General features: G+C 42.9%; 1 protein-coding gene across 18 annotated transcripts in view; it reads right to left on the reverse strand.

Annotated features, from left to right (window-relative positions):
* Nucleotides 1-25,462, reverse strand: part of ATXN1 (ataxin 1) — a 215,768-nt gene that overhangs the window by 182,167 nt on the left and 8,139 nt on the right. For 4 of the 18 annotated variants that reach the window (XM_050708626.1, XM_035549627.2, XM_035549626.2 and 1 more), the window contains one exon: nucleotides 4,163-4,262. The exons of the other annotated variants lie outside the window; for them this stretch is intronic. The gene's annotated coding sequence lies outside the window, so the exon portion shown is untranslated. The remainder of the gene's footprint in view (nucleotides 1-4,162; nucleotides 4,263-25,462) is intronic. 18 annotated transcript variants of the gene reach the window in all.

Below are 25,462 nucleotides of genomic sequence, written 5' to 3' on the forward strand. Positions count from 1 at the left end.
TGTTTTATAAAAACCTCCAGCGATGATGCTTCCACAGCTCTCTCAAAGGCAAACGACTGCAGCACCAAAATACCCTTATCACTTGAGAGCTTTCTTAAATGCTTACCTATGCCTTGCCACCTCCAAATTAAGCCCGTTTCTTCCCATCCTAACCCTAGCAGTCCTGCAGTTCAGCCTGTTCCCTCCCTCCCCACAACAGACTTCCACATATTTGCACACTGCTATCACGGCTGTTACTGGCCTTCTCCCGTGTAGACTAAACAATCCCAATTCTTTCATCTTCTTTCCCAGGTGGTGTTTTCCAAGTCTTTGATCATTTTCACTGCCTGCTCTCTCTGGATGTCGTCCAAGTGGCTCTCTACTAGGCTGTACCCCAAACCGGGTGTTGGGCCACTTCCAGCACCGAGCGGATGGGGTATTTTGTGGGTTTTCTTTACACATCCCAGAACAGTGCTTGTCTGGGGAAGGGAAGGGAAGGGAAGGGAAGGGAAGGGAAGGGAAGGGAAGGGAAGGGAAGGGAAGGGAAGGGAAGGGAAGGGAAGGGAAGGGAAGGGAAGGGAAGGGAAGGGAAGGGAAGGGAAGGGAAGGGAAGGGAAGGGAAGGGAAGGGAAGGGAAGGGAAGGGAAGGGAAGGGAAGGGAAGGGAAGGGAAGGGAAGGGAAGGGAAGGGAAGGGAAGGGAAGGGAAGGGAAGGGAAGGGAAGGGAAGGGAAGGGAAGGGAAGGGAAGGGAAGGGAAGGGAAGGGAAGGGAAGGGGAGGGGAGGGGAGGGGAGGGGAGGGAAGGGAAGGGAAAAGCTGCCTGCTCAGCAGAGCACTGGCAGCACATCTCCCAGGGGACAAGAGAGCAGGACACGCCACAGGCTGGTTTCCTCTGGTGGTCTGGGAGCCAGCTGTGATTTTTAACACCCTATTCAGCTAAACCAGGCCAAACTGCCTGCAGCACGGCCCAGCTCCAACTCGCAGACCTTCCACTGCAGGACCACTGTTGAGTCAGCCATTCCCCATCCCGTGCCGTGCAGCTGGGTATTTCTACCCCTGCACAGTGCTTATATGTTTGTCCCTTCTTGTTGTTTTTTTCCCCCAAACCATTCGTCCAGTTAGTCAGGGCCACTCTGAACTTCAGTCTTGCCCTCTGAGGAGCCTGCAGCCCCCCTCCGTGCTTCTTATCCTATGTAAATTTAATAACTGCTCTCACTGCTCCATCAATCATTTCAATAATGAAAACAATGAGTATTACCAAAGCCAGGACAGATCCCTGGGGAATCTCACTCACTCCAGTCTTGCAGTTTAACAGCAAACTGAATAACTACTTTGAATAGTGCCTGGTGAAATTCTCTGCACCCACATTACAGACTGACCGACTAGCTCCACAAGCTGCTTAAGAGAGCACCACGTTAGAAAGCACCCAAAGCGCCCCATTAAAGGTAAAACGATTTCATTTCCATCAGAAGTTCAATTACATTGTCATAAGCACTGTTGGAAAGTCTGTGTTAAGTACTGCCATAAAAATATATAGCACACTGATAATAAGAGGAATAGGAGTGATGACAACCAAGCTTTAGGATGGCAGGAAGAACTTCAGCTCAACTGAGAGATACAGCAGGAGCCTGACTTGGCTTCCAGCAAGAGAGAGGCTTGGAAGAAGCAAACTGAAACCCAGTATAAAAATGACAGGAATTTCGTACCTGCCATCAACTGTTGCTATCAGTAAAAGAAGATTCAATCACAGAGGTAGCTTAAAAAAAAAGCCACACACAAAACCCACAAAAACAAACAAATAAACAAAACACTTTCTTAGCTCTTCCAGATGTTCTACTGATAGCATCCCTAAGAGCCTACCCTGCTCACGGACCATACACATGCTAGACACCAAAGATCACAACTCACAGAACCCAGAAAAATGGTTTCATCAGCCACTAAAAGCATCCCCAGCGCCACACCAGAACCAGAAGCAAGTGGCAGCGGCTGGTGCCTGAAACAAGGAGAAAGGGTAAGTTCCATGGAAAGTGAAAGGTGAGGCAGCTTTCCAAAGCTGGCTCCCTCTGCTTGCCGAAATAGCAATGCCCTGCCCACGCCTCGCTGCGACTTCTGCGGAAGATGCGCCTGTTTCCCAGGAGAGCTCACTCTCGCAACGCAGATGTGTTTTACTGAGGCAATCGCCTTCCGTTGCGTAATGCAACCCGGAATTAAACGTTATATGCTATTTAGTATATTTCTAAAATGTAAACCAGAAGTTACAGCCGAGCTCAATGACACTGCCAAGAATATGAATGCTGTGATTTTAGCGGGGAAGAACATATTCTCCTCCCACAGCTTACTCCAAGTCGTAATTTTTCCAAGCTCTGTTGTCGTTGTCAGGAAAACGCGAAGTAACACATCTGTGCTGCTTTCCTTTCGATCTTTGGCAACCGTGGGTACCACCAGCTCAGGACCTCACGCTGCTGCACCGCCCACAGGTGTTCTGGTGGCTGCACTGAGGTACACGGAGCTGGATCGTTCACCTCACGTCCTGCAATACTGGGGCAAAAATCAGGAAGAAAACCCCCAGGCAGCCATTTCCAGTCACCTGCTTGAACCAGAACGAACAAGACTGCAAGATGCTGAGGAATACTTTGGATTTGTATTTTTCCTATAGTTTCCAGGAGTTGCAAAACGCTATTCTTCAGAAGAATATAGGTCCCTTCTGAAATGTATTATGCATAACCCAGTTTTCCATGGCGGAAAATTCACCACGGGAATACTGTTTGCTCATACTAGCAATATGTCCCAAAATTACAGTCATTTATAACCTCATTTCATTGACAAAAAAAAAAATATCGTTCTCTTCTGACAAATATCAGTACACAGAAAAAGTAATGAATAAATGCCTATAAACAGGTATCAAATAAAGCAACTATCAATCACTGTAACAAAGTTTTAATTAAATCATATGTTAAGTAAAAAAACACTGAAGTAAAACCGATCCACATAAACCAAAATCAAAATAAAAATCTGTCACTCATGCCAAAGCAGAAAAAGCACAATTCAGAGCACTAAAATACCAAAACCTGTTAACTGAATGGTCATCTAATTGTTATTTGTCAAACTCCAAGTTTGCTAAATGAAGCCAAACGTAGGGATTCAGCAAAGTATTTAGGCACGTGCTAAAGTACATCTGTATTTTAAGAATGTTTTTAATGTGACAGCTTAAAACTCTGGAAGTATTCACATATTCCTCTACAATGATTTCTTTCTAAGAGAGAGAAAATATCCAGTTATCTGCACTGTCCACATTTTAGTATTACAAATCAAGTCAGCATTTAGCCTAAGTTGAATACATATTTCTAGAGACACATTAGAAAGAACCCCAAGGATTAGTCCCAACACAAAAGGATGAGGGAGTTGCCTGCTGTCATCCTGCCAGTTTTGCAGAATAGAAGAGTTAGCAAATAAGGCATGAAAAGATATGAGCAAAGAAACTCATACCTGCGAAAAATGCAGCAACATCAGGTCTGCAATAAAATTATAGTAAGTAGTAACAGGCCCACAAGAATTCACAAGAATTGCTGGCCAGCTGAAAGCCCTTTTGGCCTCAGCTGGCAATACTCAGCACCCTTAAAGCTGGCTAAAACCTCCATTTCATCTGCTACTGTAAAGTAAAGGATATTGTCTGTTTTTTTAATCCCTTATGTTGATGCTAACAGTGATACCAAACATACGCACCTTACTGCTTTAGGGAGGGCCCAAAAAATCCTCTCTTGGGCTTTGAAAATCTCTCATTGATGCAGCAGACAGCTTTCACAGCACAGTGAGTTACAGAGCAGTGAAGAAGGAAGAGCATCATTCAAGTATGTGGGTGCATGCACACACGCGTGCAGGGAAAGTGAAGAAAGAGGCACACGCACTGTATGATAATTTTCTGAATATGGCAACCCAACCACAGACAGTGCAGATGGACAGTCATGTTGTGAAAATACAGAGTTGATTCAACACCACCATGTCTAGCAAGATGGGCTGGCAGGTTTCACAAGGCAAAGGCTACCTCTGGGGGTGGGGAAAGATGCAGGGGGGGGTGAGGAGCTCTGCACCAGCCTGGAGCTACCTTAAAAGTCACTTTAATTAATCTGATAGATAAAATTCAACAACAAAAAGATAGCGAAAAAGAACAAAAAGGCTTAACTTACTGAATTAAAACACCACTTTAAGAGGTTTCCCCACTTTCCCTGCTGTAAAGCACTTCTGAAAAATTCAGCCACTGAGCTACTGCTTTTCTTGACCTTTTCGCTGAAAGAGAGCAGAGTAAAAACAGGAAAGAGCTAAAATGATATGCAATAAAGATGCTTCATGTTAGGAAAGTCATTTGAGTCACGGCTGCAAATTCAGTCTGTGTCAGATTTGCCAATATAATGCTTGCTAAAGACTATCTATTAACAGCACCAGCAGTCAAAATGAGTGTACGGTCTCTTAACATAGCACACCATATACCATGCGGCTCTACAGTATTTGCCTCTGTTCCTGGTTTTCTGCACCCAAAAACTTACTTCACGTATTATGATTAATGTATAATAGCCTGAGTCCCAAGGAGATTTGCTCTTCTGATTGCCCTTTTCTTAACAATAATGCAAATAAATATGGAAATATATCTATTGTCTGAGGAATCCTTCCACTAATTTTGTTCTTTGATGGTTTGGCTGCTTTAGCGTAGCTAGGAATCAAGAGTAAAGTGGATCATAGCTCAATATAGAGTGTGGTTAATCTTTCCTTTGCATAATGCTGGTACACTATGGCCCAAATACCAGAGATTTATTTGATGTGTACATGCTTTCAAGCATTAGTAAACAAGTTGCAACCCATTATGAAAGAAGAGCGGATCCGAACAGTTGTGAAGCTCTTTATATGTGCTAGACTGACACAGGCAGACTAATATACTTACATTTGCATGTGTGCTAACTTTTTAATTTGGGAGACTATTTCACCAAGAAATACTGTTTTTTAAAATATGACTAAAAGTGCACCTGAGATCACTTCCCATGTCCTGCTGCAGTATTGTCTGAAGCATGACAGAACTGGTAGTTAGAGAGGCACAGTTTTCTCTCTATCCTTTCCTAATTGATTTTATTCCTCTCATCCACTTAAGCGCACAGAAGTTACTTATATGTATCAGTGCTCTTTAGATAAGAGACCCAGTGTAAGCCTACAGTACTTTAACACATATGCAAAACCAACCAAGCTTTAAATAAGCCATTTGCACAATACGGTGCAATTTTTCTACCAAGTAATGAAATATTACCCCGTGCTCTGGTGCTGGCATTAGAGGACAGTACCTAAGTCCTTGCCCCTCACATACACGCGTGATTTTCAGCAGTTCTCCTGGAGTTTATACTGCACTCATTGACACCTGCATAGGCTGCAACCGGACAGCATCAGTCACTTGCTGTTTCTGGCCCAGATTTTACCCTCTTCTGTGCTAAACACTAACTTGAAATGACTCAGGAATAGTTTCCTCTGGTTTTTCCCCATAACGAAGAAGCCATGACAGAGGTAGAAAGAAAACTGTGGGCAGAGGGAGAAGGACCTTTCAGCCAGCAATTCAAAAATCTCAGCTATGGAGGGAATCCAGAAAACCTACACTGCGAGAGTGGGCTCCTCAGATGAAGTCTCAAAACTTGGTGGCAACTAGTAAACGGACATAAAAGCATATGCCTGTGAAAGCAATGCTGTGAGAACAAACACATCAGTGACTGTGAGACTCCAGGATACCACAAAAAAAAAAGTAGTGCAGTAAAAAGAGAGGATGCCAGTGTCTCAGATAAGCAGTTATGGCAATGTTTACTTAAACTGTTCTGCTGAGTTGTTCCCATTTCAAACACAAAACTTTGATTTAAGGAAGAGACTTGCAGTACTGTCTTCGTATTTTTTTCCCCCTTCAAAGCATGAAAGTACTTCCTTTCTCAAAACCAAATGAACAAAGTTTACATCCAAAACCTCTCAGACCCCCAAATCTCACATCTGAACTCTATTAAAAGCAACAGTTAGTCCAGCCAAACACTCCAACAATATATTTAATAGCCTATAATGTTTCTAACGCCCCGCTGCCTGAAGTCTAAGATCTGGAAGACAAGCCAAGCACAGGCACCCAGGGGCAGTGACCACGACAGGGAATGTGCACAAAGACCTGGTTATCTCCCCTGGCTCTGCAACCACCACTGACCGGAGCAGGTACTCTCCCACTGCAGAGGGTAGGAACACAGCCCACCTCTCAAGGAGGAGGGGGCCTGAGGCAAGGAGATGAGTCAAAGAAGACAGTTGTGCCAAGCTTGTAAGCATGGAGCTACTCTTTCAAACTAAATCGTACAGTTTTGTGTGTGTGTTTTGTTATTTGATTTTATCAGACCCCGTCTTTCTCCTGGCCTACTGCTTCCCTCTTGCCACTTAAGGTTCCTCCCATTCATTCCTACTTCACATTCCTCAGGCTGGAAGATTTCTCAGATCACTTCCCCAGTTCAACTACAAATAAACTTAATGGAAAAACTTCTGGACCCCACTCAGAATTAGACTGACCATTTGCCTTGTGCTCAGGTATGAGCATGCTGCACATCCAGCAGTACTCCTCCCTAGCTGGCCTAATGGATGCCTGGGAAAAGCGTTTCGATGCACACTTGCTGATCGTGACACTGGAAAACACAGTTCATGCTGTCTCCTGACAAAAAGCCACAGCACATGTTCTTCTATATAAGGTGTACATGTAGAAAATTAAAAATATCTTTTCTAGTAAGCTATGCAAAGCAGAAACAGCCTCCTGGTACTATTACAGCTCACTGGAAGCTAAAATCATACTAATTATATAGTTCACCGTGAACTCCAGCAAGGCTCCACAAATCCTAGGTGTCCTAGAACGAAGAATATTGCTTGGACAAAGCCCCTGGTGGGTGCCTCCCTGCCACCACGCGTGGGCGAGTCCCACGAAAGCATTAGAGGAACACAGCTGGGAACCACAGCTTTTCTGCCTGCTGCTCCTCCTCTGTTGTCCTGCATCATTGCACCAAAAGGTGAAGGACAGGAGCAAGGCCACACTGTTTTTTTTTCCAGGGCGTCAGGAGCTCCAGACTGCATAGCCACATACACCAACAACACTCCTGCAGTCGTTTTTAGGTCTGACATGAACCCTGCAGGGGCCAAAAGTCCTACCCACAAATTCTCCATCCCCTTCAGAGCAAGACCTTACTCCCCTATGTTGCACAACACTGTTCTCCACGTCAGGCTTTTCTAAACATTGAGCCTCCTACTGATGGGCATTTTCCACTGACTTGCCAGTCTTCCTGTTCAAGATTAAGCAAAATTGTGGATGATTCCACAGCTCGTTTCATGTTATCGTGCCAGTAGGCTGATGTGAATTTGTGATGAAGCAACAGAGGATGCACATTCAGATATGAACTACGCTGAACTTTCAAGACTAGTTCTTCTGTTGTGGGCCAATCTACAAGGGGTGCAGTGGAATTTTTAAAAAAGCTTTCAGAGACACTGAAAAAAAAAAGGAAAAAAAAAGATTATTTGCATAATATCTAAATAATGCAATGCAGACTTTTTCACTTCCACGCTTCGGTATCTAAAAAATGGCCAGTGGAGTATGATCATGTACTACAAGGTCAGATGAAGGAATGGATTCCCACACACTGACAGCAACAGTTTATTGCCTTTCATAATGAAAACAAGCAGAAAATATTTCACTCTGAAGGATGATTTTCCAGCAAACTCTTGAGGTCTCTGAAAACAGCCATAACTACTACACTGCTACTAGCAGAACGTTTGGTAACTTCACAGAAGACATCCTATTTTAAAGATTACAAAGTTACTGAGATTAATTACTTTATTCAAACAGCAGAGAATTCTGGATATCAAAAAACTGCAGATATATTCACAGAGAAAGACAGAGGTGTCAATCTATTGCAAACCTACATGAAAGAAGCAGGAGAAATGACGTGAAAATGAAAGAAATGTAATTAATAATCTACAACGTAATCAGGACATCAAAAAGATAACTTTATGATCTCCTTTGGCCTATGGGAAGACTGAGCAGGCTTTCTTCGATCTTTGTCAGTTTGCGAGTTGCTCCGCTGGAGAAGCAGCTCCCAGCCAGCAGGTCCACAGACCACAGCCACTGGTCACTGCCACCACCACAGAGCACAAACTAGAAGCCACCGCTGCATTACAAACCAATTAACCAACGTAACCAGTGATGCTTTACAGCCCACAACCTCCAGCCAAGACTGCAATGACGTACGCTCTCCCAAAGGCCTACACGGTGCAGCACCATCGCATCCCCACAGGAGCGCCATTAACGAAGGACAGCGCAGGCGCTTTCGCCCAACCGCAAGCTCCGTGGCCAGGAGCAAGCACAGGGCCTCTATGGTCCCTGAGGCTTCAGGAAAACCAGCTGGTCCTGCCACTGAGATGTCCCCCTCCTGCACAAGGGGGAGTTCGCAATTAGTACTGTGTGAGGGCTAGCAGGCCCTGGCTGTGAACAGGGTGCAGCTTGCCTCCACAGCTGAAGTGTCACGGGCTTGCCTGAGGTGAAAGATAGACTTATCACTGAAGAGAGTGGGATACCTGCAAGATACACGCGTAACAATGCATTTGTTTATTTAAGGCCCTTTATCACACAGAAATCCCACAGAAGTTCAGGTGCTGTACACAAAATAAACCTGCCACACTGAAGTGCAACAGAAAAGGGTGGGCAGAGGCAGGCAAGAAAAAAGAGAACCTGGTCGCCCACCTCCGGGCAGTTCCCAGTTCCTCAACAGCACGCATGTAGACAAGGCCTCAGCTTTCGTGGTTTCAAGCAAAAGACACCGAACGCTGCAGTAACCTACTCCCCAGTCTCCTAAACACCACTCCAGGAAGGACAGATGGCTGTCGGTCCACAGTTCCATCATTTGAACCCCTACTCCTGAAGGTTAAGAGATGCAATACATGTAACTTCTCCAGATTCAATGAAATTAGTCTCCAATGTAGCACTAGCTGTCCAGCACTTTTTCTGAAAGGCAGGGCAATGGGCTGCACCCCGGGAGGCAGGGCATTCGGCTAGCTGGCTTCAGTGCTTCACACGTATTAATGAACGAGACAGCAACGATGGAAGAAAACTTTCTGGGTTACAGTCCTGACTTCAAGGTTTTAAAATCACTAGCTGGGAAACCCACTCTCCAGCTGGCTAATGATTCAGCTTTGAAAGCAAATATTTAATAATTACTTAGTAAAGGGAAGTTGTGGACAGTTACACCTCAGGGTATTTCCAGAAATGACAAGTATTTTAAAATGCAAATTTACAAATTCTGCAGCATACATAATTTGAATATCCAGTGTACATCCTGGCCACATACCATACTGCTAGCAAATACCACAGTGGGAACAGTTTTTCCAGGACTACATATATCCCCAGTGACACATTAGAATGCAGCTTTAAACAACAATGCAAAGATAAAAGCATGCTGCCTATGGCACGCTTTAGAGCTGTTACCATATTCTCTGTCAGTAATCTATGGATTAATAGGGCCCTGATGCACTATAACACGTTGGCCGCTCACAGCTCCATGGAAGATTATTCTCTTACCATGAACATTAGCTGAGGATTAGGCGTATGTCACAATTATTCATTCAGATTTTTAACTTGGTCAACTCTAAGATACTACAGTTGGTGTTTAGTTTTTATTATTATTATTTAAAGATATGATCCTTATTCCATTAATTTGCACCAATATCAAAGGAGTAGGTTCATGCTCTAAATGAGAAGATTAATGTTATCTTAATAATTTATTTCTGTCTCCCTAAGAGCAGCTATACTAGATAAAAAAATATATATTCATTTAACCTATTATTCTGCCACTGATAGTAGATGCAGCTGATACTTAGGGAAACAGTTGAAGAAATAGAGCAAGTATAGGATGTAAAAAAAAGTAATTTGTTTCAGCATGATTACTCCCATTTTTGTCTGTGCTCAAAATCAAGATGCTTTTCTAAATCTTGCTGTAAGGAACAGGCAGTAAAACACATCTATATAATCATCTGCAACAGTAACCCATCTTGTAAACAGGCCAAAATCTCCTGACTATTTTGCTTTCTTGGTTTTAATTTAGAACAGAGTGGATTGTCAGGTGGATAACTGGCCACAAAATAAAGTGTCATTTACTGGTTAAGACCTGACCTAAGATGCGGGAGATTCACCTTCCACTCCTTCTCGCTCTAAAGACTCCCCATACCACCATCAGTATTTGAGTCTGTGCAAAATGACTTCAAAATAATAACAAACTGGAACACTTCCAGAACAACGTTTTCCATCCACTCTATACAGGCTGTGAATCACCTCACAAACAGGGCAGCCCTGGAGAGATTTCCCATGTGTTACTATTTTGCCCAGATCTCCTTAGCAAAAGTGAGGTTGTCCCTACCACGTTCAGCAACTCGGGCTAGCTACAACACCACCAGCATCAGCTTGGGGTCAAGAGCCTTCCTGCTTTGTGTCTGCATGGCAGCAGTGGGGGATTTGCGTTACTTAACAGAAGTGCTGTTGTTCCAACCTTCGGACAGGAAAGCTGACGACCATCAAGGATTCAGGATTCCCTAACATCCCTGTTGGGAAACGGGTGGTTTCTGTGTAGGTTACTAGCACTGAGACATAAAGGCACTGCAGCAGTTCTAGTGACTTGGCCAATTTCTCTTCCTAGTTATAGTGGGTGACACACAGCAAAAATGAGGCTGCTCGCACTTCAAAATGCAGAAAAGCACATCTTTGTCATAAATATGCTGAAGTAGCTAAAAGTATGTAAACATTTCAGAAGATAAACTATATATACATATTTAAATATATACCTATCTTTTTTAATTGTCTGATAAGCCATTTGTGCAGAGAAAAGCATTATACTGTGCACAAGTTATGCTAAAATTACATTTGCATTCTAAAGATAAAAGTTACCATTAATCACATCTGAAAACAAGATTCTGAAAGTTCAAGATATATTTTTGAAGGGAAAAAGAAGTCACAAGTACCAAAGTGCTTTCAGAAGGGAGGCTGACAAACCATTTCTTCCTGCCCACCCCCCAGAAGAAAACTTTAACTAGCTTGCACACAGATACCTAAAGAGCTAGATTCGAACTGGGGCAACCTATACCAGCAGTATAAAGCCAAAAACACGTTCCTACATACTCTGTTATAGGGAATTTTGGAAAGCAATGTAGCTGGTGATAGCACTGATAGGTAAGTGACTTACCAAATCGTCTACGTACCAACGTAATTGCCGAAAGTTATCAAAGTCTTATCAACAGTGGGGCACCATCCATAACAACACTGCACTACACACAGCAACAGAACATAAACAGAAATATTCCTGTTCCTCATGTGGGCTTGGCTTCGGCTGGCCTCCTCTCTTTGCAATGTACAATATCAGCAGTGATTTTCACCAGTCTCCATCTTTATTTTGCATCCTTTCTGGGAGAAATTTGTTATTCTGTGAATGCAAAGAGGCAACAGTCCTTGGGCTCCGACATGTACGTAGGCTGCCACTTCTTGCATACTTGTACATGAAACACTGCACCCTCCACCTACCCTGCTACCACCACACATTTTTATAAGAACAAGGCAAGCCATAACGAACTTACAAGTAAGAGGGTGTGCAAACACACTCATCTGCACACAGACGTGAGGACAGAAGGCTTGCTTCCTTGTTAAAAAAATAAAGGAAAAGAGAAAGCCAGCCCTACTTTATTCTCAGAAAAGAAAGCTCCCTCCTTAGTAAGTACTCTGTAGCCACATCTGGATGCTACAGAAGATAACGTTTAACAAATTTCAAGCGACTTTGAGACTGGACAGTAAAGCCAATACATTCCTTTGCATCTTTTCTGTACCTACACACACTTTTGTATTTGGACCTGTGAATCCAAACCACTTAGTAGCCCTGTGCTATTGACCATTCTGAGACAGTCTTCATCAATAGAAAGTTGGGGTGGGGGAACTAGGGGGAGATTGGAGAAAATGACAGAAAAATACCTCTCTGCTCCTAAATGACAGAAAAACACCTCTCTGCTTCTAACCTTACCTCTAGAGAGGGATTCCAAAAACTGGATATAAAATGTCCAAACCTGAAAGACAGTTTTGCCCCAGTTTTCATATGGCATTTTTCAACATATCTGAAGGGCTTTAAAACTGCTGTTCTTATCTGATGAAAATGCTGTCTTTCCTCCTGCAGTCCTGGCATTCTTTGTGGTGAGACTGTTTCAGTATCAATATTAATATTAAAATGTCAAGTTTGTGACACTACATTTCCTGTACTATTTAAAGCATTCAGAACAATTATTATCCATGAAATATTAAACAGTAAATTTTTGCTACCTGCTTACAGTATCAACAGCCCTGACTGTGACAGAACAGCACTTACACCAGTCACATGCAATTTTATATAGAGATGTATTGTTCAGCTTTTCTAGCAGTACTCATACATTTCCCCAAATTGACTTTTGTTGTTTTTAGCAAAGCTACATATTTATTCTCTTTTCTGGAGTGCAGCCAAGGTCTGAATATCAATCGAATTTACAGCTCTTACTATTTCAGACTTTTGGCCCATATATATTCCACAACTGATAACAAATTTAACATAGGGTGAACCATCAGTTTGTTTGTTTTTTTTAAATATTTATGGAAAGGTAATTGTTTCCTATGTTGATTCTGCTGCTCTTAAAAAAAAAAAAAAAAAACTTTCATTTTTGCCTTTTTTCCCCCCCGTTTCAGTACTTAGTTGAATCTTTTTCTTTCATAATTAGCTAAACTGTGGTTACATATCTTTGGCTATAAGAGGTATTTTTATTATAACATGTAGGTGTCTTTAGAAGTAACATACGTTAGAGCAGCATAGCTGAGAATGCACTAACCTGCCACTCCTTCCTACCAAGCTGCCAAAGTTTTGGAGAAGCTTTCATATACTAGTACAAACTGAAAACAATAAATGTTTATTCCTGTGTTCAGAAAGGTGTATGTTAATTACAGAGAGAGGTTTTTCTCCTTGTCAAAGAACAGCTTTATGAGGAATGGACAAAAATTATGTCAAGCCTTCCATTAACAGACAACTTTACAAGGTAAAGGTCAAATTAAATGTCCCAAATAACTCAAGGGAATCTCTACTTTCAGTGTACAGCTTGAAGATACCACAAAGTACTTCGGTATCATTACAGAGGTCAGTTATTTCCACTGTTCTCCTCTCTGAAACTTCAAGAAGATTACAGAACGTGCATGCTTCTTTCAGTCTTAATTAACTTCTCTGCAAATTTGAGCCAAAGGGGTCTGATCACAACCCTCCGAAAGCCAACAGAAGGAACGCCAGTGGGAATAGGGCCTAAAACAACATGTCTACAGTAGTCAACAACTCTAGAGCTATATAAATGCTTGCTAATATCTCTATACTGACTGGTCATCAACATTTCCATTATAATTCTTGTACTTGGGGACATTTGTATGCTGGATCCTATCCATACTCCTCTCTAGCCAGCTGAAAGGAATTGTTTTTGAGTGATACAAGGCACCTCCCTCCCCTCCAGAGACCAGCAGACAACTAATGGAGCCCTCATTTTCCACACAAATTAACAGGACCCTGGGGTGAAAGCTAGTTTACCTGCTTTGCTACGCTGTGCTGTTGCAGGGTTGTAAAAGGAAGCTTCAGTTTTGTTGCAGGAAATCAAGGGCTACCAGCTTTTTCATGTAGTACGCCATGACGTGAAATAATCAGGGCTAGGAATACAACAAGGAGGCCTGAACAACAGTTAATGAATAATATGCCCTGCAATTCCTCATCATTCTGTTTACACTGTACTGAGAGTTATAAATGAAGTAATATACAGCAAGATCCAGTCTGCCAATACAAGGAGCCTGTCAGAAATGCTTTTTAAATATACTAGGGGTAGTGCTAATATCACAGCCAGTATTCTTCCCACCCCAACCAGTGAAACCAGCCTTACATTTGATCCCCTGTTACACCCGGGAAGACAGCGATGTTAGTCTACAGACCCATGGCAGTATTATAACTGAACTCATTATTTTAAAATGTTTGAAGTACCTTGACAGAAGAGCATGACAGAAGACATAGAAAAACAAATTCCATTCTACAATATGCAATTCATACTAATGTTAATTAATTCACATTCACAACATAAGCTGAAGCCGTTCCAAAAAAAACATTATGATATATTCTGAGAACAAGTACTAGGAGCAAAACGCAGAACTTGGCTTAGTTTAACCAATCTACTGACGCACCATTATACATATTTCCGAAAGGAGTCCAAGTCTATCTTCTCCTTCCTGCTCCTGGAGGGACGTCAGTATCAGGCCCACCACACTGCATTAGTCAACAATCATCTTTAGAAGTAATTCTCCTCCTTTCTGCAGAAATCGGTTGTTGAGTTAAGAGGGGCAATATTAACAGTTTTCAGCAGTGATACAATAAAATTTGAGTGTAAACGCTTTATGGTCTAGTTGAGAAGCCTAGCTGAAGGAATGTGTTGCCCCAGACTTCCACAGTAAAATATGGTCCTCCCTTCTCTTATCCTTCCAGGACTCCTGATATCTACTAACTCACGCTCAGGCATCCCTGGATGCCTGGAAGCAGAACGGCAAGATGGATAGGCATGTGCAAAATGATCCTGCCACAACCCCCCAGAATTTCCAGCTGCTCTGCTCACCTGCATAAGATGTAATTCTGGTGAAGAGAACTTGCTGAGACCCCAGAGCACCCCACTCTGCAGAAGGTGAGACAGAGACATCATGACAGACACCAGTAACATGGCACTAGCTAAGTGAGGTGAACTCTACATGAAGGCCAGCAGCGGGTTCAATCTCTGGTGCAGAAGCTTCTCAGTGTTCTGTCTGAAGTACAAACACACAGAGTTGATGTACTTGTGTTGGCAGGTGAACAGATTTGCTCTCAGTAGTAACCACAAATTCTTTTCAAGTCCTGAGCAGAACTAAAGAGATGACCCAGGTCAATACTCATACATTACACACCACAACCTCTCTCAAATACATGAAAAAAAAAGCAACAACAAAAAGCTCAGCTACAGAGCAAACCCCACTCACACGCACCACAAAAACTCTTTATTTTCCACGCCCATCCCCAAACGCAAATTGTCCAAAGGCTGAATACCAGCTCTTCACAAAGGACTCCAAGCCCATCAGAGCATCGAGCTCCCTGCCAGCCTGCCAGCTCCGAACTACAAGGCGCTTGCACATTACACAACTGCCCAAATGCTCGTGGTTCCCCACCAGGTACAGCGATGCACTTAGCATCTAGACAGCATCTTGTGTTAATTGCACACCTACTTGAACAGGTCACTGTAAAAAACCACACACGGAAATTTTACTAGTGAGAAGGGAAATCAGTGGCTACAACTGCAAAGCGCTGTGTTGCTAGCCAGAGACGGAGAGCACACAATCCAATGCTGAACAACTGCCAGCAAGGAGGAGTCCCAGTTTAAGGCCTCAAAAACACTTGGAAAGCTGTTACTTGGCTGATTACGTCTCTGCTGAAAGGGTAAGATTTCAGAGTAGTGTGCAGAGCAGATTAGACGCACGGCTCCCAGTACAGCTAGCAGGAGCTGCAGATCTGAACCACCACACACACTCTGCAACTATACCCCGGCGCGCATGAGCAATGTAACGTGCCTCTGAGCTCTACTATGATAAAAATAATAGCATATCAACAAGACTGTAGTCCATGGCCAATGACCACAACACTCCCTTTGAAATGAACTGGTCTGTAAGAAATTTTAAAAACCAAGTGAAAGATATGGTAAAATTCGTATCAAAAAAATAGTAAGGGCAGTGACTCTGAAAAAAAAAGGGACAATTTGGTATTTGCAGTGTGTACAAGATGTCTTCATACACTTTCCTGATTCCTTGCCAGTAACTATTCAAAAAAGACCACTTAACAAGCAAACAGGTCTTCAGCACAACAAATAATAAAAAAGAGAGCAAAGCTTGTGCTATTTAAATATCATGAAACATTCTGCTAATCATGCACAGATGGAAGTACAGACGCTTCTGCCAGACGCCTTGTTCAGAAACTTTGCTCTATTTTTAATTATTTGATGCACAGAGGACCTGTTTGCTGATTAAAAGGGCATTGCCTTTAAAAGGACTCTATCAATATGGAGCCTAGTCTTGTTTTTAATGGAGATTTAAAAAGTACTAACTCATATCTCCAAACTCACTGTACCAATTTATCTCATCTTATAAGCATGTCGTTGCTTTTTTTCAGATACTTCTCTCACCTTGGGAGACTGCCTATATACAGGAAAAGTGAAACTAACTACCTGCAATCTCTTGTCAAATACACTGAGTAAATCCATTTGGATAATGCATATTTTCCAACAATTTCCTTCCGTTTGCATCTCTTTTGGTATTATCTATAACAAGAATAGGTATCAATTTTCAGATAAAGGCATTATTTTTGACAGCTTTCCTTTCAGTCAAAAGCACAGGTTTTTGTTTGTTTGTTTGTTTTTTTTGTGAAAACATCTCCAAAACTTATCAACCAAAATACTTATTGTTTTTTCAATCTACTATAACCACACTATCGTGCCAATAGTCAGATCTTGGCAAAAGCACTTGTAATGATATAAAAAAAAAAACAACAACTAACTGTGGGGGAAAAAAGCAACCCTCACATTTTTTCGCTTCACACCTTCTGTGAACTTCACTCATTCAGTGGGTACTTCATTCCTGTACTTCTCCACAGCAGTCAAGGAATTTTTCCCTCAGTGAAGAGCCTCACTCAGAATGCACAGCATGTTCAATTTCTTTTTTTTTTTTCTATTCTTTTTCTGAATTAAGTGCTTTTCAAACATTCTTTTTTGGCTTAGTTTACAATTTATCTCAAAAGTTTTGTAACCTATTACCATAGCATTTTGCCAGTATGAAAATGCCTGGAAACCAAGAAAAACAGTCCAAGCTATTGCTTTTGTGCCATCAGTACAGTATGTAAAAATATATTTTCAAAGCTTACTAATGTTACCGATTTAAACTGCTGCTATTAACACAATAAAAGAGTCCTCTGACTAGCAGACCACATGATATGATAGGAAAGTAACAGTGACCCCATTATCTTACGAACAAATGACCCAAAGAGGGTGGCTCCCGGCTCATGCTCAGGTACAGAGAAAACAGCCGAGTTATTTTTAAACTGCCAGCATGTAATATTATACAAACAGATAAATGCAACTAATTTGCTAGCAACCAGCTGATCAGCCTGAAAAGCAAGACACCAGCTGAAGAGACAACTGCAGCTGGAAGCCAGGGAAGACTGGCAGGAGCAGGCAGGACTGAAAATCCAATATTCAGCCAGTGAAACGGGCACCCACAGTGAAGCTTCAGAGAAGAAATAAAGGTTTTTTTCCCATAAGGAGAAGGGGAGGGCCATATGGAGTGAAAGGCTTGTCCGGACAGATCGTCAGGGTTGCAAAGCTCAGAAACCAGCTATGACTAACAAGGAAGGAAGAGAGGTAGATGAAACGACATTCAAATGCGCAGTTCTGCAGAAAATTACTGAGGTATTGAAACCCTCTAAGTAGAAATGGATGTTAGAGACACAGAAATACACACAGAAATCAAGCCCAAGAAAGGGCCAGCAGGCAACCAAAGCAGCGGGCAGGTAGCGAAGCTGGTGAGGCAGCCGAAAGGAGGCCAGGCAGCAGCAAGAAATGCTGAGCACAGGAGAAACTCAGCAGAGAAGGAAGGGGCTGAGGAGAAAGATTAATTGGCCAGCCACAAAACAATGAAGTCTGGAAAAGGCTACAACAGGACAGAAGGATGAAGGGGCAAAATATTGCTTGGCTTTATAAAGAAAGATTTGTCTAATTCACCAACACGTCCATCTAAAGACTGGAAAGACAACCGATGACACCTGACTGAGGAAGTTCTCATTCCCTCTTCCCATGAAGGAAAAGCCAAGCTAACACTCGACTACGGGAGCACCAAACAAACAGCGTCCTGTCAGCAAAGCTGACCTGCCACCAGCAGCTCAAACTTCAGAGGGCCTTGGCTGCTCCCAGAGAAGCCAAGCCAGATGCCATGCTCTGACACACTGCGTTTACATGCTTGTGGTTCTGCTTCAACCACCAAAGCAAGCAATGGAGGTGGGAACCAGACCCCTCAATCCGCTGCTGGCCCTGACTGACCACCTTGGTGCGATAAAGCATGCGCAGAGTTCACGCTGCCCAAGGCGAGGACAGCAAGAGCCTGGCCGCGGCCGCTCGGGCTGCACAGCACTGCTGGTTTCACAGAGACACGCCAGCTAAGTAAGGCGCTGTATAAACAGCCCCAGACACTGCAGCCAGCCCGCTGACAGCTCAGGCAAATGGACCTCATAGTACCGCTGCAAACGGAGCAGAAGTGTGTCTTAGTTTGCATTTCTTCCATTCCTTTCAACCAACGTGACGTTCAGCAAGTTCAAGTCCTTAGGTAACTGGCGTGTTTGATTGCTGCTGTTTAATGTGTTGCAGATGCTTACTATGTACCTTCTATCCATCTTCATTTTCCCTAGGGCCCTTTTTGGCTGTACTCTAACAGATAACAACATCTGGATAGCAGTGTCATGTAACAAATGCCACTCATGAAGTTTATCATCATTACTTTAATTCACTCAGTCGCCGCACAGTGTATTTCCCCTGAATCTGCCACACAGCTGCAAGCAAAATAACCTCGAGGTGACCAACACATTCTAGGACGCACCCAAGCTGGTTTGTGGCAGTCTCATACCTGAAGAAACCAGGCACAAGGACTGAGTAATTCCTTCAGCTTGTGCAAACATGGGACAAAATAAAGACTTGCATTTTTCCTTCAGTCCTTCCAGTATTGTAGTATCACATATATTTTAAGTCCCTCTATAATGTACTTGTGCGCTACCCAAAAGAAGACACAGTGCAATTTTAAACTATAGGTTATTGGCCCACGACACCCACCATCCCCCTCTTTCCCCATCAAATACAATGCAGACCTTGAAACACATTACAGAGATCGTATTGCTGTGTCAGCTATCACCCCACAATTTAATTAACCATTACGTTCAAAAAGCAAACCTCAAGTGACTTCCAGGGCTGTATCAACAACACATATCAGGCCAGATCACAGGGAACATCCAAGAAAATTTAGCAAGATTGATAGCAGGAAACCTAAAACTCATCCTTGATTGAAAGAAGAGACAGACAAAACTTAACTGGAAAGGTAAAGCAGCTTTCCAGTTCTGCAAACCAGGAGATGCAAAGGTAAAGTGTTTGCCCAGATCCACCTGTTTGACTTTGGCCTTTCCACCAGCCCTTGGGATGTACTGCTCCACGTTAACGAGATGCGTTTGTTTTGTTCTGTTTCATTAAAACTGGATGCTCGAATCTTAAAACAATAGTATGAAATCAGTATGCCTGACAAATGGCATTAATATGACTTTTTGCCTCACAAACCAGATGGCCTTCTACGATGGGATTACAACATTGGTGGATAGAGCAACTGACGTCATCTACCTGGACTTGTGCAAAGCATTTGGCACTGTCCCACACGACATCCTTGTCTCTAAATTGGAGAGGCATGGATTTGACGGATGGACCACTTGGTGGGTAAGGAATTGGTTGGATGGTCACGCTACATAAGTTGCAGTCAACAGCTCAATGTCCAGGTGGAGATCAGTGACGAGTGGTGTGATGAGCGGTGTTCCTCAGGGATCTGTATTGGGATTGGCACTATTTAACACCTTAGTCAGTGACATGGACGGTGAAATTGAGTGCACCCTCAGCAAGTTTGCTGATGACACCAAGCTGTGTGGTGCAGTCAACATTCTGGAAGGAAGGGATGCCATCCAGAGGGACCTGGACAGGCTTGAGAGGTGGGCCTGCGCAAACCTCATGAAGTTCAACAAGGCCAGGTGCAAGGTCCTGCACCTGGGTTGGGGCAATCCCAAGCACAAATACAGGCTGAGCAGAGAATGGATTGAGAGTAGCCTTGAGAAGAAGGACCTGGGGGCGTTGGTTGATGAGAAGCTCAACATGAGTTGGCAACGTGCGCTTGCAGCCCAGAAAGCCAACCGTATCCTGGGCTACATCAAAAGAAGTGTGGGCAGCAGGGCGAGGGAGATGAATTCTCCTCCTCTTCTCTGCTCTCGTGAGACCCCACCTGGAGCCCTGCGCTCAGCTCTGGGGACCCCAGCACAAGAAGGACATGTAAGTATTAGAACCAGTCCAGACGATGGCCGCAAAGACGATCAAGGGGCTGGAGCAACTCTCCCACGAGGAGAGGCTGAGGGAGCTAGGGTTGTTCAGACCAGAGAAGAGGAGGCTCCAGGGAGACCTTACAGCAGCCTTCCAGTACCTAAAGGGGGCCTGCAGGAAAGCTGGGGAGGGACTCTTTGTCAGGGAGTGCAGTGATAGGACAAGGGGGAATGGCTTTAAACTAGAAGAGGGCAAATTTAAATTAGATATAAGGAAGAAATTTTTTACTGAAAGCATGGTGAGGCACTGGCACAGGTTTCCCAGAGAAGCTGTGGATGCCCCATCCCTGGAGGTGCTCAAGGCCAGGCTGGATGGGGCTTTGGGCAACCTGGTCTGGTGGGAGGTGTCCCTGCCCATGGCAGGGGGGTTGGCACTGGGTGGTCTTCAAGGTCCCTTCCAACCCAAACCATTCTGTGATTCTATGATTCTGTGAAATTAAGATCTTGTAGTAGTTGAAGGGTCATGTTCACAGACAGTAGTGTTTTACTTGCACAAATATTGATAGAATAACCCCTATTGGCATGTCTGGGGTGAAATATTTTAAGTAAAAGTTCAATTTTAATGACAAGGAACACTGCCTCCCCTTGCTGAGGGAAGAAAATACCATTGACCAAATCTGTAGTCCTTACCAGCAATCTCTTCTGAAATCACAGGCAATGCTGCCTAAGTAGAGGCTCAGTCTTTAAAGCAGTACTGCTAAGCCAGAAGAGGAAGATGAATGGAGACTGGCTTGGACAACTCACAGGTGGATAATCACCACTGCAACCTTTTGCCTCTGAGCAGGCAGGTGAAGATCAGCCCAAATTATCAACTCATAACTCTTTGGCTGCCCCTGTAAAATGATTCTGACACCGAGACTTGGGAAGAAAAAAAAGGAACTTATTTTTGTCTTCAAAATAAGAGAAATCATCACCCAAGTTGCAGCAAACATACAAACAGACAGAATGTAATTGTGTTAGTATTTGAATTCTGTACTTCAAGCCACCTTTGATCAACTTGATTAACATCCCTTTCAGAAATTTTATAGCTCGTGTACTTCATGAACACAATTAAAGTAGATTAATCTGCTCTGAATTGTACATTTCATAAAATTACTGTTCTTCTGATTAATCTTACAAAAAACACATGTAACTACATACAAATGCATTTTTCTCATTGATAAAATAAGCCTGTGACAGAGTTTCCAGTACCTGGCCAAGAGATATCACTGTGAATATCTAATAAATCAGCAAGCCCGATGATGCAATGTCATGTGAGCTAATACACAAAATACTACGCTTCTCCTTCTACAAGAAAAAACAGCCCAATTCTCAGCTTATGAGTGCCTAAAATCCAATTCTTTAGGTAACAGTATCTGTGGGACAACGCTGCCAGCTAGCCAAAGGGACTGTTGTTGATCCACAAATCTTCCTCTACTGAAGTCAACGATAAAACGTTAATCAAATTCAATGTCATGGTTTCACACGGTTGAATTTCAGAGCCATTGGGTCTAAAAGGGACCCCGATCTGCAGGATAGACTCACTTTGACCTTACCAAGACTGCCATGAACAGACTGATGTCACTTCACCCCATAAATCCCCTTGCCTGGTGCTGTAGCTAAGCGCCGCTGAACTCAGGTACCCTCTAAAAACACTGTAACACGGTAATTAGCAGTGAGGCTTGTAATGCATTCCCCAGCCAGAAACAAGTGTTGCTGTGGAACTAGAGCAAAAGAATGTGGAAAGGGGTTGGGGAAGGATAAAGAAAAACAGGTAACAGCAAGAAAACATAGTGATATTTTATTTAAGTATTTCATATTAAAACAAGGCAACAACTACCATTACCAACTGAACTGTCAAACAGATATTACAGGAAAATGGTGATTAAAAAAAAAATACATGTATATATATATATTTCCTTTAAAATGGGTTATTTCAGTGGAGAGGTAAAATGATACACAGGAGATACATCTGACACAAGCTCTTATTTCCTTATGTCTGTGTTAGGTTTTGTTTTGATTTTTGGAGAAATGATATACTTAACATCCTGTTTGCAGACTGTTCTATTCCGGACACAATTTTAAAATGCAACCGCACCAGTAATCTACATCCCCTGTTTATTTTTTGGCATATAACTGCATCACTCACATTAAGCTTACCGTTAACTGTGAACTGTTAACATGTCTTAGTGCGGTTTCAATGTTCCTATGGCAAGGCTAAACAGCATTTAGAAAACAATGATATCCCCAGGCCCGCACTGTAGTTTCTGAAGCACAGATTAAGCATGGTATTCTGCTCAACAAGCTCATCACTGTTAAGTAACTCATCAGAAAATAAAGAGGGAATTATCAAATGGGAATTGCCAAGTAATTAGTTCTCTGAAGCAGATGACATACAACTGTTAAAGGGAGGGGCTTCCCTGTTAGTCATATGTCAGAGTAGAGCCTACTAATCTGTAAATAAAAATGCTTTACATATGATTAGTGCTATGGGTTTTTAACCACTAGTGGTACGTGAGGGATTAACTCGCAACTTTTTCCAGGGTGATAAGGCACCAAGATTTTTTTCTCTTGCACACAATGAATTTTCAAACCGTTCTGGACCACTTTGCTGTCAGACTACCTGAGGAAAGCTATGGATGCAGCCTAGTACCAGAGTTGATGTGCTCAGGGGCTAAGGAAGAGGACCAACGCTTTTACTATCATAGTAACCAGAAAAGGCACTCCCTACTCAGCTGCTCCACGTGATGCTGAAAAGGAACGGCACCAATGAGGAAATACTCTCTGGCGCAAAAATTCTGAGTGCAATAAGGAAGGATTAAGCCTGCTTTTTGTAATTATCCTTCTCCATTAAAGCCTGATTTTCTTTCAAGTAGCTAGTCTCACAGCAATGTGAAATTTGCAAAACTACAAGGGCCTTCATGCGTGGGTACCTGACAAACAAAAAAGGTGGTAACAGTCACAACCACACTCCAATACGAGTGAGAAAAACTTTTGTCCTTTTTATAGACTGAAGAGTGACTCAATAAATCCTTAAGTCGGGGTTTCAGTTAGTCTCAAAACGGGCTGATCACTAGAAAATAAAGAAGGAATTATCAAACTGGGGGTTTGCCTCCATCGCAGTACCTCACCACAAGAAGCCTCCCAGCTAACAGACTCAAAACCAGATGCTGCCTGGATCTGGACTAGCTTTCAACCCAAAGCATACCCCTGGTATCGAGGCACGGCAAAATCCAGCAGGCAGCCCCTGCCCAACTCACACAGCCAAGGGAGAGGGAAGGAGGAGAGCATGCACAGACACTGAGGCTCACACAAAACTACCCATCAGTGATGGTAATCTCAACGTTGTGGCCCTCAGCCCTTCAAAGTGCACTGTCTCTCCAACACTTACTCTAGCACCCAAAAGACCACACTGAGGTAATGCCGGCAAGCCACAACACGGGACAGATCCTCCACAGTCCTTTATTCCAGCTGCAGGCACACCTTTTTAAAAGCACATGCTGGAAGGTGAATCAAACCTCAGGTCTCAGCTTATATCACGTTACGTACGTGAGCCTACTGCTTTTATCTAGGCAGATCACTACACTCAGCTCCATTTAGACTTCAGACCGTGTTGCAAAACCTTCAATCAATCTGACATCAGGCTAGCAGCATCTGCCCAGGGAACAACAGAGCAGAACCATGAAAGGTCACTGCTGAGGTGACAGGGCAGGGCTGAGGAGGCGGCAAAGACTCATTTCTGAGATCGTACTCTGCATTCACATCTTTTCATTTAATTTACCAAAGCGTTATTCACTCACACACAAAACAAACAATTAAAAAAAAATTAAAATGATTTCTAATTACTCTCCAATTATACCTAGTTCACATCTTCGTTTCACTTGTGCTCTTAATATGTTCAAAATCTCCACCACCTGCCTTCATTTAGCCCTGCAGCCATTGTAGGCCTTGATAAACAGTGTAAGAGGGAAGAAATAAGATCAGCTATGATAAAAGAACACCGATATGGCAATCAAAACTTGCCTTCGGATGCACTAACATAGAGACAGATTACCTCTCTTTACATTCACTACAAAATATTTTAAAAGGATAGATTGTGGTTCATTTACAGAGAACAGCAGCCAGAAGCCTACATAAAGCAGAACTTATGCCTTATGTAAAAAATAAGCCATATGAAGTAGTGCACAGCTATACTTCTGGAAAATTCAGCAAAAAAAAAATCTTACAAACAGGCTGTGGCTGTAAATTCAACCCGATACTATAATATGATTCATAGATATCAAGTGACTCGAGAGTGGAAAACATTAAAAAGAACTCTTTAGCTGTTAAGATGTCCAGTGTCTCATGCAAAATCCTCTCAACACAGCCATTTAAAAGAAGGCATTGAGTTATTTGCCTGCATGGAAGGATGGAAGGAGGCAGTGCATGCTCCAAACAAATAACAATAACTCTATGGTTTTTAGCTCAGGCTAAAATTAACTGAAGTCAGGATTGAAAAAAAAAAAGCCATATCTCAATGTATGCAATCTTATTTTTACTAAGCCCAATGTCCTCAAATAGGCAAAAAGCACAGCAGACTCTGCAAAGGAAGCTACTGGAGCTGGAGTGGTGGGCACACCTGAAGCTTGCACACCAGAGCAGCTTTACTCCCAGCAGGCAGGCGACTCCTTGTGTGAGTAAAGCTATGAAATACACATCTGGGGACGCCAGGACCAAAGCAATATTTCCAAGGTCTGATACTGGACATGATCAGTGAAACGTGCCCGACGCTCAGTCCCTCTGACAGACGCTGTGGTAATAACTCAGGTCTGCATGAAATGGAGCGGGCTGCTGTCACCTTTACCCCTGAAACAAATGCGAGCGCCGGAAAAGATGCTGTGCTGTAGCATACAGTGCTCGATCTCGATCTGTGAAACCTATTTGTGGCTGCTCACTGCGCTGCTCCGGGTCACGTTTGTTTCACGTGTTACTACTTTGAGCTCCCTTCTGTTAAATCAAGTGACAGAGATAACGCTTGCAAGCAGGCAGTTGCTATCTCAGTAACTTCTACTTTACTTATTTATACAGTGGGCCTGATTTTGATCATTCCCTAGAGAAAACAAGAACTAACGAGGCCAACAGAGAGGTACCCCAAACTCAGTGACTGAAACGGCATGTCCAAGAACAAGAAAAGCAGCAGAAATAAACCTGTTCTAAGGTCCACAAAAACAACGCTATACT

This window comes from Cygnus atratus, chromosome 2 (genome assembly GCF_013377495.2).
Source record: "Cygnus atratus isolate AKBS03 ecotype Queensland, Australia chromosome 2, CAtr_DNAZoo_HiC_assembly, whole genome shotgun sequence".
NCBI classification, from domain to species: domain Eukaryota; kingdom Metazoa; phylum Chordata; class Aves; order Anseriformes; family Anatidae; genus Cygnus; species Cygnus atratus.